This window comes from Piliocolobus tephrosceles, chromosome 9, assembly GCF_002776525.5.
Source record: "Piliocolobus tephrosceles isolate RC106 chromosome 9, ASM277652v3, whole genome shotgun sequence".
In the NCBI taxonomy this organism is placed as follows: Eukaryota; Metazoa; Chordata; class Mammalia; order Primates; family Cercopithecidae; genus Piliocolobus; species Piliocolobus tephrosceles.
This window is the reverse complement of record NC_045442.1, coordinates 2,794,246-2,801,525: the sequence shown is the minus strand read 5'-3', so window position 1 is coordinate 2,801,525 and position 7,280 is coordinate 2,794,246.

Sequence of the window (7,280 nt, the reverse complement as noted above, 5' to 3'; positions counted from 1 at the left end):
GGAAGCCCTCAGTCTTGGGGAGCACTGGTGCCCTCAGTCCTGGGGAGCACTGGAAACCCTCAGTCTTGGGGAGCACTAGAAACCCTCAGTCTTGGGGAGCACTGAAAGCCCTCACTCCTGGGGAGCACCGGAAGTCCTCACTCCTGGGGAGCACTAGATGCCCTCCTGTGGAGCCTCGCTGGGGCCCTGCTGAGTCCTTCCCAGCGCGTGGGGACCCCACATTCTCACTTCTGCAGGAAGATGCTGGCATGGCCCTCTGAGAGTCCATGTCTTCTGGGGTGGATGGATGTCTCATGAGACGGGGAAGGGACATTGGGTGGTTGGGAAGGGGCAGCACATCTTAATCATGCCCAGGAAGCCACAGGCACCTCCAGGTTCCACAGGACAGCAGAAAGGGGCCACAAGGTCCTCTCCATCTGATTTTCTCCCTCTCTTTGTCTTTCTCTCTCTCTCTCTCACCCCTCTGTCCCTCTGTCTCTCTGTCTGTCTCTCCTGCTATCACCAGGGCAACAAGAGCACTCACTTCCCTTTCTCTTCTTCACCCTGTCAGAGCCCTTGTGTGGGAACAGCTGAACTTCATTTGACCACAGATCCCTGACACCACCTTTATTATAACTTGGAAAAGAGGTCGGAAGATCAGTATGGAGAAAGTCACCATCTGCAGAGAACTCTTTGGGAGCTCTGTGCTGGAGACCACGTGCTGGGGACCCCTGATGTTCTTGGAGCCACCCCAAGAAAGAAGATGCTAGGAAAGACCTTTACTGCAACCCTCAGCCCCCATGATGGGTGGATATGCCCCTCTCCTGGTGGTTGAGAACCCTCAAGATGCCCAAGAGAGCCTGCCAGGGTCCAGCGCATGCCAGGGCACTCACTTGGAGGAAGCTGATGGGTTCACCTGCTTCTTGGTCATGGTTTACTCCAGCTCAGAGGGGGCTATAAGCCTTTGGCAGCCTTGCCTAACAGTATTCAACAGGAAAGGAAAGGGCATTATCTCCTTCTCTTGGCATCTCATGAGGGAGACAGAGAGGGATAGAAAGGGAGAAGAAGGGAGGAAGGAAGGGAGGAAGAAAGGTTAGGAAGGAAGGAAGGAAGGAAGGAAGGAAGGAAGGATGGAAGGAAGGAAGCAGAGTGGGGGGGAGGAGGAAAGGAAGAAGAGAGGGAGGAGAAAAGTAGGAAGGGAGGAGGGTGGAGGAAGGAGGACTCTCCTTTGGACTTCCCATCCTTCAGCATCTCACTCTGGCATTCTGGAAGTTCAGCTTATAGATGAGAACTTTCTCCATGAGAAAAAAGTTCTATAGAAACCACTGTTAAATAAGGGAAACAGGGAGAATGTATAACATGTGCCTAGGAAAATAAAGCAAATTCTAAATTCTTTAACATGCATACCTGTGTCTGCTGTGTGCCTGGCAGGTGCAGACTCTAGTGGTGAACGGCAGCCAAGGAGCTGTGTCCCCCACCTCCGTGTTGTCGAAATGCAAATAGAAGACACACACTTGAAGTGGTCAATGTATCTTAAATTAACTAGAAATCTCATAAAATGATGCAAAAGGCCATAGATTCTTCATAATGTCTTTTGCTTATTCAATTATTTGCTGTTAAACACCAAGATCAGTCATAGATTCGTCCCAAGTCATCATGAAACCCAAATAAATCTGTGTTCTTTCCCTATTTGCTTTAAGTCCTGTGCCAGCCTGGTTACACATCCAAGAGAAACGAATTTCACTCCAAACACCTTACAGTGTAAAATAAAGATTCATTGACAGCTTTCCTCAGGGCCTGTGAAGAGAAGTCCCATTACGTACCACAAGGCAAAACTGTCCCCCAGTTCCCACATTAATCTTCCCACGGTCCTGAACAATGTAGGCAGCTTCCCCAAAAGCCCCTTACACACACACACACGCACACACACACAGTCCACACACACATGCACACACACAGCCCACACATGCACACACACACACACATACACAGTCCTCTAAATAACAACCTCTCCCTCAACTGCTTCTCTCCTCTTTCTTCCCGCCCTTTCTGGCTGCCGCTGTGAACCCTTAAAGCACAGGAGCCCCTGCCCTCATGGGGATACATCCTCCCTCTGATTCCTGGGGTCTCCTGGGGAAGAAGGAGAAGTCAGGAGACAGGCAGAGTACACCCGAGCTGTTACACCTGGAAGGGACCCATGTTCCAGGGCAGGATGGGCTTCCAGGATGCGCCCCCAGAAGGCTACCTTTTTCCCCTGAGGCTGGGTCATCCCTTGGCTGGGGCAGAAGACCACAGTGTGGCAGTCCTCCCTGTGTCCTGGGTGCCGAGTCTGACCCTTTGCCAATGCACGGCAGCCTCACCAACAAAGAGCCTCTTCTGGGTGAGCAAGAGGACCAGGGAGAATTCTGGAGAAGAAAACCATAGAGGATATAGTTTATTACAACCAAGGAGGGATCGTGAAATCACATTTGCAAAATGGTGACAGCAAGAGAAAGGCGACAGAGTTGAGTCCATCTTGCTTCTGACCTACAAGCTGTCTTTGGTCCTTCCTCAGTGTAGGTCAAGCTAACTTTGGCAGGAATTTAGTTTAGTTTCACCTTAAAGCAAAGATGATAATAGCCCTTCCCAAAACTAAATTGCTTTTGTAAAACGAATGAAAGGCCACAGGTTGGGATGATGAGAAGGGTGTGAATTCTGATAAGCTGGGCGTAGTGTCTATAATCCCTTATTGCTCAGGGGCCTTGTGGACAGAAGCCCCAAGATTCATGAGTCTCCCCACTGCTCCTTTACATAACTTCACCCTTTTAGAACCTAAGGTTGTTTTTTTTCCAGAGTTGTTTTTCAGACTTGACCCTACCTGGACTCATGACTCAGCTGATCCTGTGGTCCCACCCAAGGGTGGACTCAGCACATGAGGACTGTTTTTCTCACCTCTATTGTTTCATCTTTAATCAGTCAGCAGCACCCCTTCCCTAGCCCCTGCCCACAAAATTGTTAGTAGAACCCAAACCTGTGAGCCTGCAGGGAGACTGATTTGGGTGATAACTCCAGTTCTCCCAAGTGGGCTGGCCTGGCATCAATTACACTCTCCTGCAATGCCGCTTTATTGGTTGACTGACTTTTCCTGTAAAGAGGGCAGGAAATACCTGCCAGGCCATTACAATTGTGCTGCTGCAGGGTCCGTGCTGGAGTCATTTACTAGAGCTGTAAAGAGTCAGAACAAGTCCACTCAAGCCACTCAGCTCGCTCCAGGTGCTCTTCACTGCCTTCTTCTGGTGCAGGATGTTAGGATTGCAAGATTCATCCTGCACACCCATTTATTAGGGAAGAGGGAGCAGGGAGGAGCTTGCATATGATTTTATCAATCAGCATGTTACTTTATTTTATCAACAACCAGGCACAAGATCTATCCTTTATGGTGTGTCTGGAGAAAACAAAACATAAATTCAATGGGTGTTGTCTTGAATCCTAGAGGTTTAGTTCAACCTACAAGAAGGTAAATGCCTCACTTGAATTGGGAGCAGGGAGGACCCTGGAGGACAGGGCTGTCCAAGCAGCCGTGTCGATAGTGAGGGACTCTCTAGGGCAAGAGGTTTGTGTACAATTTCTTTCCCTCTGGATACCTCTGGCCTTTATCAGTGTCTCCTTCATTCAGCAAAAGACTCCTGTGGATGCTGGAGATGAAGTGGAGGGAACAGACTTAGTCTTGACGTGTGGACTTCACACACCACTGTAGGCATCAACTAAGCAGGTGGATGCCAGCACTTTCTCACACTGGGTAGGCCCTACCTTGAAAACACTGTGATGTGCTTTACACACATTTGATCATCTGATCTTACAGGTAATAGCTTGGGGAGTGTGGCTCACATGCAGTGGGCAGGACACACAGGTATAGTGGGTGGAGCACACAGATAAGGCTGTCAGTTATTAGGTAATAAAGCCAGGACAGCAGAACCAAGGGCCCTGGATCCGGCTGGATTCTGTTTAAGACCTCGTCCCTGCAATGTGCCATCCTGGCAGGTACAGGAGATGCTCAGGGACACAGGGAGAGCCAGGACCCCCTGTGTCCTGAAGGAGCATCACTGGTGAGAGAGAGACATGAGAACAACTGCACTGAAAAGCAGAAAGTAAATGCCAAATGTGAGTCCACGGCACCTGGGAGATGCTGTCGACTCCCAAGTCACAGACTCTCAACCTTCTTCCAATTTCAGTCCCAGCAGTGGAGGACAGCGCTGGGAGCACTGCGGGAGGCTAAGGACGTTGCTGACAGCTGGGAGATAGCTGTTGGCCCGCCTACCCACAAGAATCCCTGAGCACCAGACTGGTCTGCAACTTTGGAGTCAAAGATGATTGAGGCTCAACATAAATGGGTAGGCATAGCCAAGCCCAGCCTGTAGGGACCCGACACCTACGTGCACCACATTTTGGAGCTGATCCCAGGCTCCAGCAAAGAGCAAATCAAAATATCCCCAATTACATTGTGGACATTGGTGATGATATTGGATACAATGCCAGGTGGGATATAATGAAGGCTGTGGGCTCCCTGCCAACCTCTGCTCAAAAGTGAAGACTCATTTCTACTTACAGAAAAGCAAGAACCCTTTAAGTTAAAGGGTAAATTAGCTTGCTCTGTTGGAAACACCGCCTCCTTGCTCAATGAGCTGATGAGAAGTGTTTCTGCCCACGCCTACTCCCTCCCAACAGGTGCAGTCAGTGCCGGAATCTCTTTAGCATCACAAAACCAGTAATGAGCCAGCCCCTCCTCCCACTGTACCCTGCAGAGCTAATCCACAGCGCTGTCAACAGGAGGGGCACACTTCAATGGACCCAGCAGGGAACAGAGGAAGCACTGATTGGGGCCAATGACAATATTTTTCAATTACTCATTCCTTGTGCTTGGGTAGCTCAGTCTAAGAGACCCCAGCAGGGTGACTTGTGCTATTTGGGTGCCTGGTCCTCCTCTCCAGGCTTTGTCTGGTTCTTCTCCCAAACCATCTCCTAGTCTGATTCTTCAAAGCAGCACTTTTCTGGTCAGTAGAACTTAAACAATAGAAACACAATTCAATTTTATTTGTGATGTCATAATGCAAGTCACATATATAATTTTTAAAAATATTTTCTAACAGCCACATTTTAAAAACACAGTAAGAAGCAGGTGATGTTAATTTCAATAACATATTATTTAACTCAATATATCAAAAATATTATTAATCCAACATATCATCAATACAAAAACGAGTAATAAAACAGTTTACTTTTTTTACACTAAGTCTTGGGAATCTAGGGTGCATTTCAAACTTATAGCAAATTGCAGTTTCAACTTGCCCCATTGCAAGGGCTCAGTAGCCTCACAGGTCTAAGAAATTGCTCTCCATAGTCATCTACTCAAGACTTTGCAATGACGCATTCTTGCTTCTTTGGTGGAAAAGACAGTGGGTTTTGGAGTCACACCATGTGGACGAAATCCTTCCCCACCTAATAAATGGGGGGCCTGGAGAGAGTTATTTCACATTCCCAGGTTGGGTTTCCTCACCCATAAAAAGAATATAACACTATCAGGCCTCTGAGCCCAAGCTAAGCCATCATCATAAGCCATCATAACCCCTGTGACTTGCACCTATACATCCAGATGGCCTGGAGCAACTGAAGAACCACGAGAGATGACATTCCGCCATTGTTATTTGTTCCTGCCCCACCCCTCTCTCCCTTTGCTGACTCCTTTTTTGGACTCAGCCCACCTGCACCCAGGTGATTAAAAAGTTTATTGCTCATCCAAAGCCCGTTTGGTGTTCTCTTCACACGGATGCACATGACAAATACTAGTTCTTCCTTCATGGAACTGATGTGTCATGGAGCTTACCTCATGGGAAATCCTCAAATGAGTGCTTCCAAAGCCCAGGGGTTAAGACAAGGACGTGGTTCTCCCACATTCTTGGTTTGTGGACATGACAGGAAGCCCCCTGAGGTCAGGGACTCCAGAATCCATCAGTCCTCCTGTGCCCTGACCACCCTCACATTCCTCTGCTGCTCCCCAACCCCAATCATCCTTTCCACCTGCTGGTCTCATTCTCCACCAACGTCCTCATTTCCACATCTGCCCTCACCCCACTCCCTGACCTTTCTCTCCTCCTATTCCACACCCACAATTTCTTTTGCTGCCTTCTCATGAAGGAATTCATGTGACTTCGTGCCAAAAAGGTCTTGAAGCATGCTGACGAAACCCTACATCTCACCTCTGTCTGTTGCCTCATTCTCCATGTGTTCCAGATCACAGGGTCTCGGGTTCCATGGCATGGAAACTAACACAGGGTCAAGCAGCTTTCCCAGACAAGGCTTTAATTTGGAGGCTTGTGCTTGAATGCCAGGGAGACAGTGGAGGTCTGGTTCCCCAAAAAGAGCCAGTGGGGATTTTTTTTTAATTCGGCAAAGCATGGGAATTGACATCAGGAGTAGGGTATGCAGCTGGCCTGGGCAGCGTCCCTGAGGGATAGGGGATGCGGGTCAGCATATCTGGTCGCTGTGGTTTTCTTTAGTCATGTGCTGCTTGGCCACCTGTCTGGCAGCAACGAAGCTGTGAATCAATCAATCACGCTGCATTTCTTCCTGAGGTGGGACACGACGCAACCTTGGTTCGAAGTCTGGATTTCCTCAGGCCAGTTTCTGGAATCTATTCAGTAAAAGGTATGGCTGAGCATTATTAGAGCACAGAAGAACTACTGTTTTCTTTGTGCAACTAAAAACTTGGGGTCAGTGGTAGAGTGTCAGCGAGGCACTGATGTGGGTTTTGAGAAGAGAAGAAAAAAAGAAAAAAATGTATTTGAAGGAGCAGTCACACCCTCTCCTACTATCTATCTTGTATGTCTTTTAAACACAGGCACCTGTCCCTCCCAGGGGCTCCAAGGACTCTGCTGGATCCCACATCATTAATTACTGAGTCTGAATGAAAGGCATACACAGGGCGTGGCATGGTGGTGCCGATAAACACTTACTGTTTAGGCAAGAGCTCCTGGAGATAACATCTGGACCCAACATTTTAGTCACCACTGAGCACATAGAACCCACATGATTGTGTCATTGGAGACAAAAATAGCAAAAGCCTGTTAGTGCAGTTCTGCAGGGCAGTCCTGGCACTGGCTGCTGGATTTCGTACAGATTCCTGCAGGTCAAGGGCACCATCTTCTGCAAGATGTCCTCATTTCAGATGCCAGCTGCTAGTTCAGGGGTCTTCAGATGCCAGCTGCTAGTTCGGGGGTCTTCAGATGCCAGCTGCTAGTTCAGGGGTCTTCAGATCATCCACACTT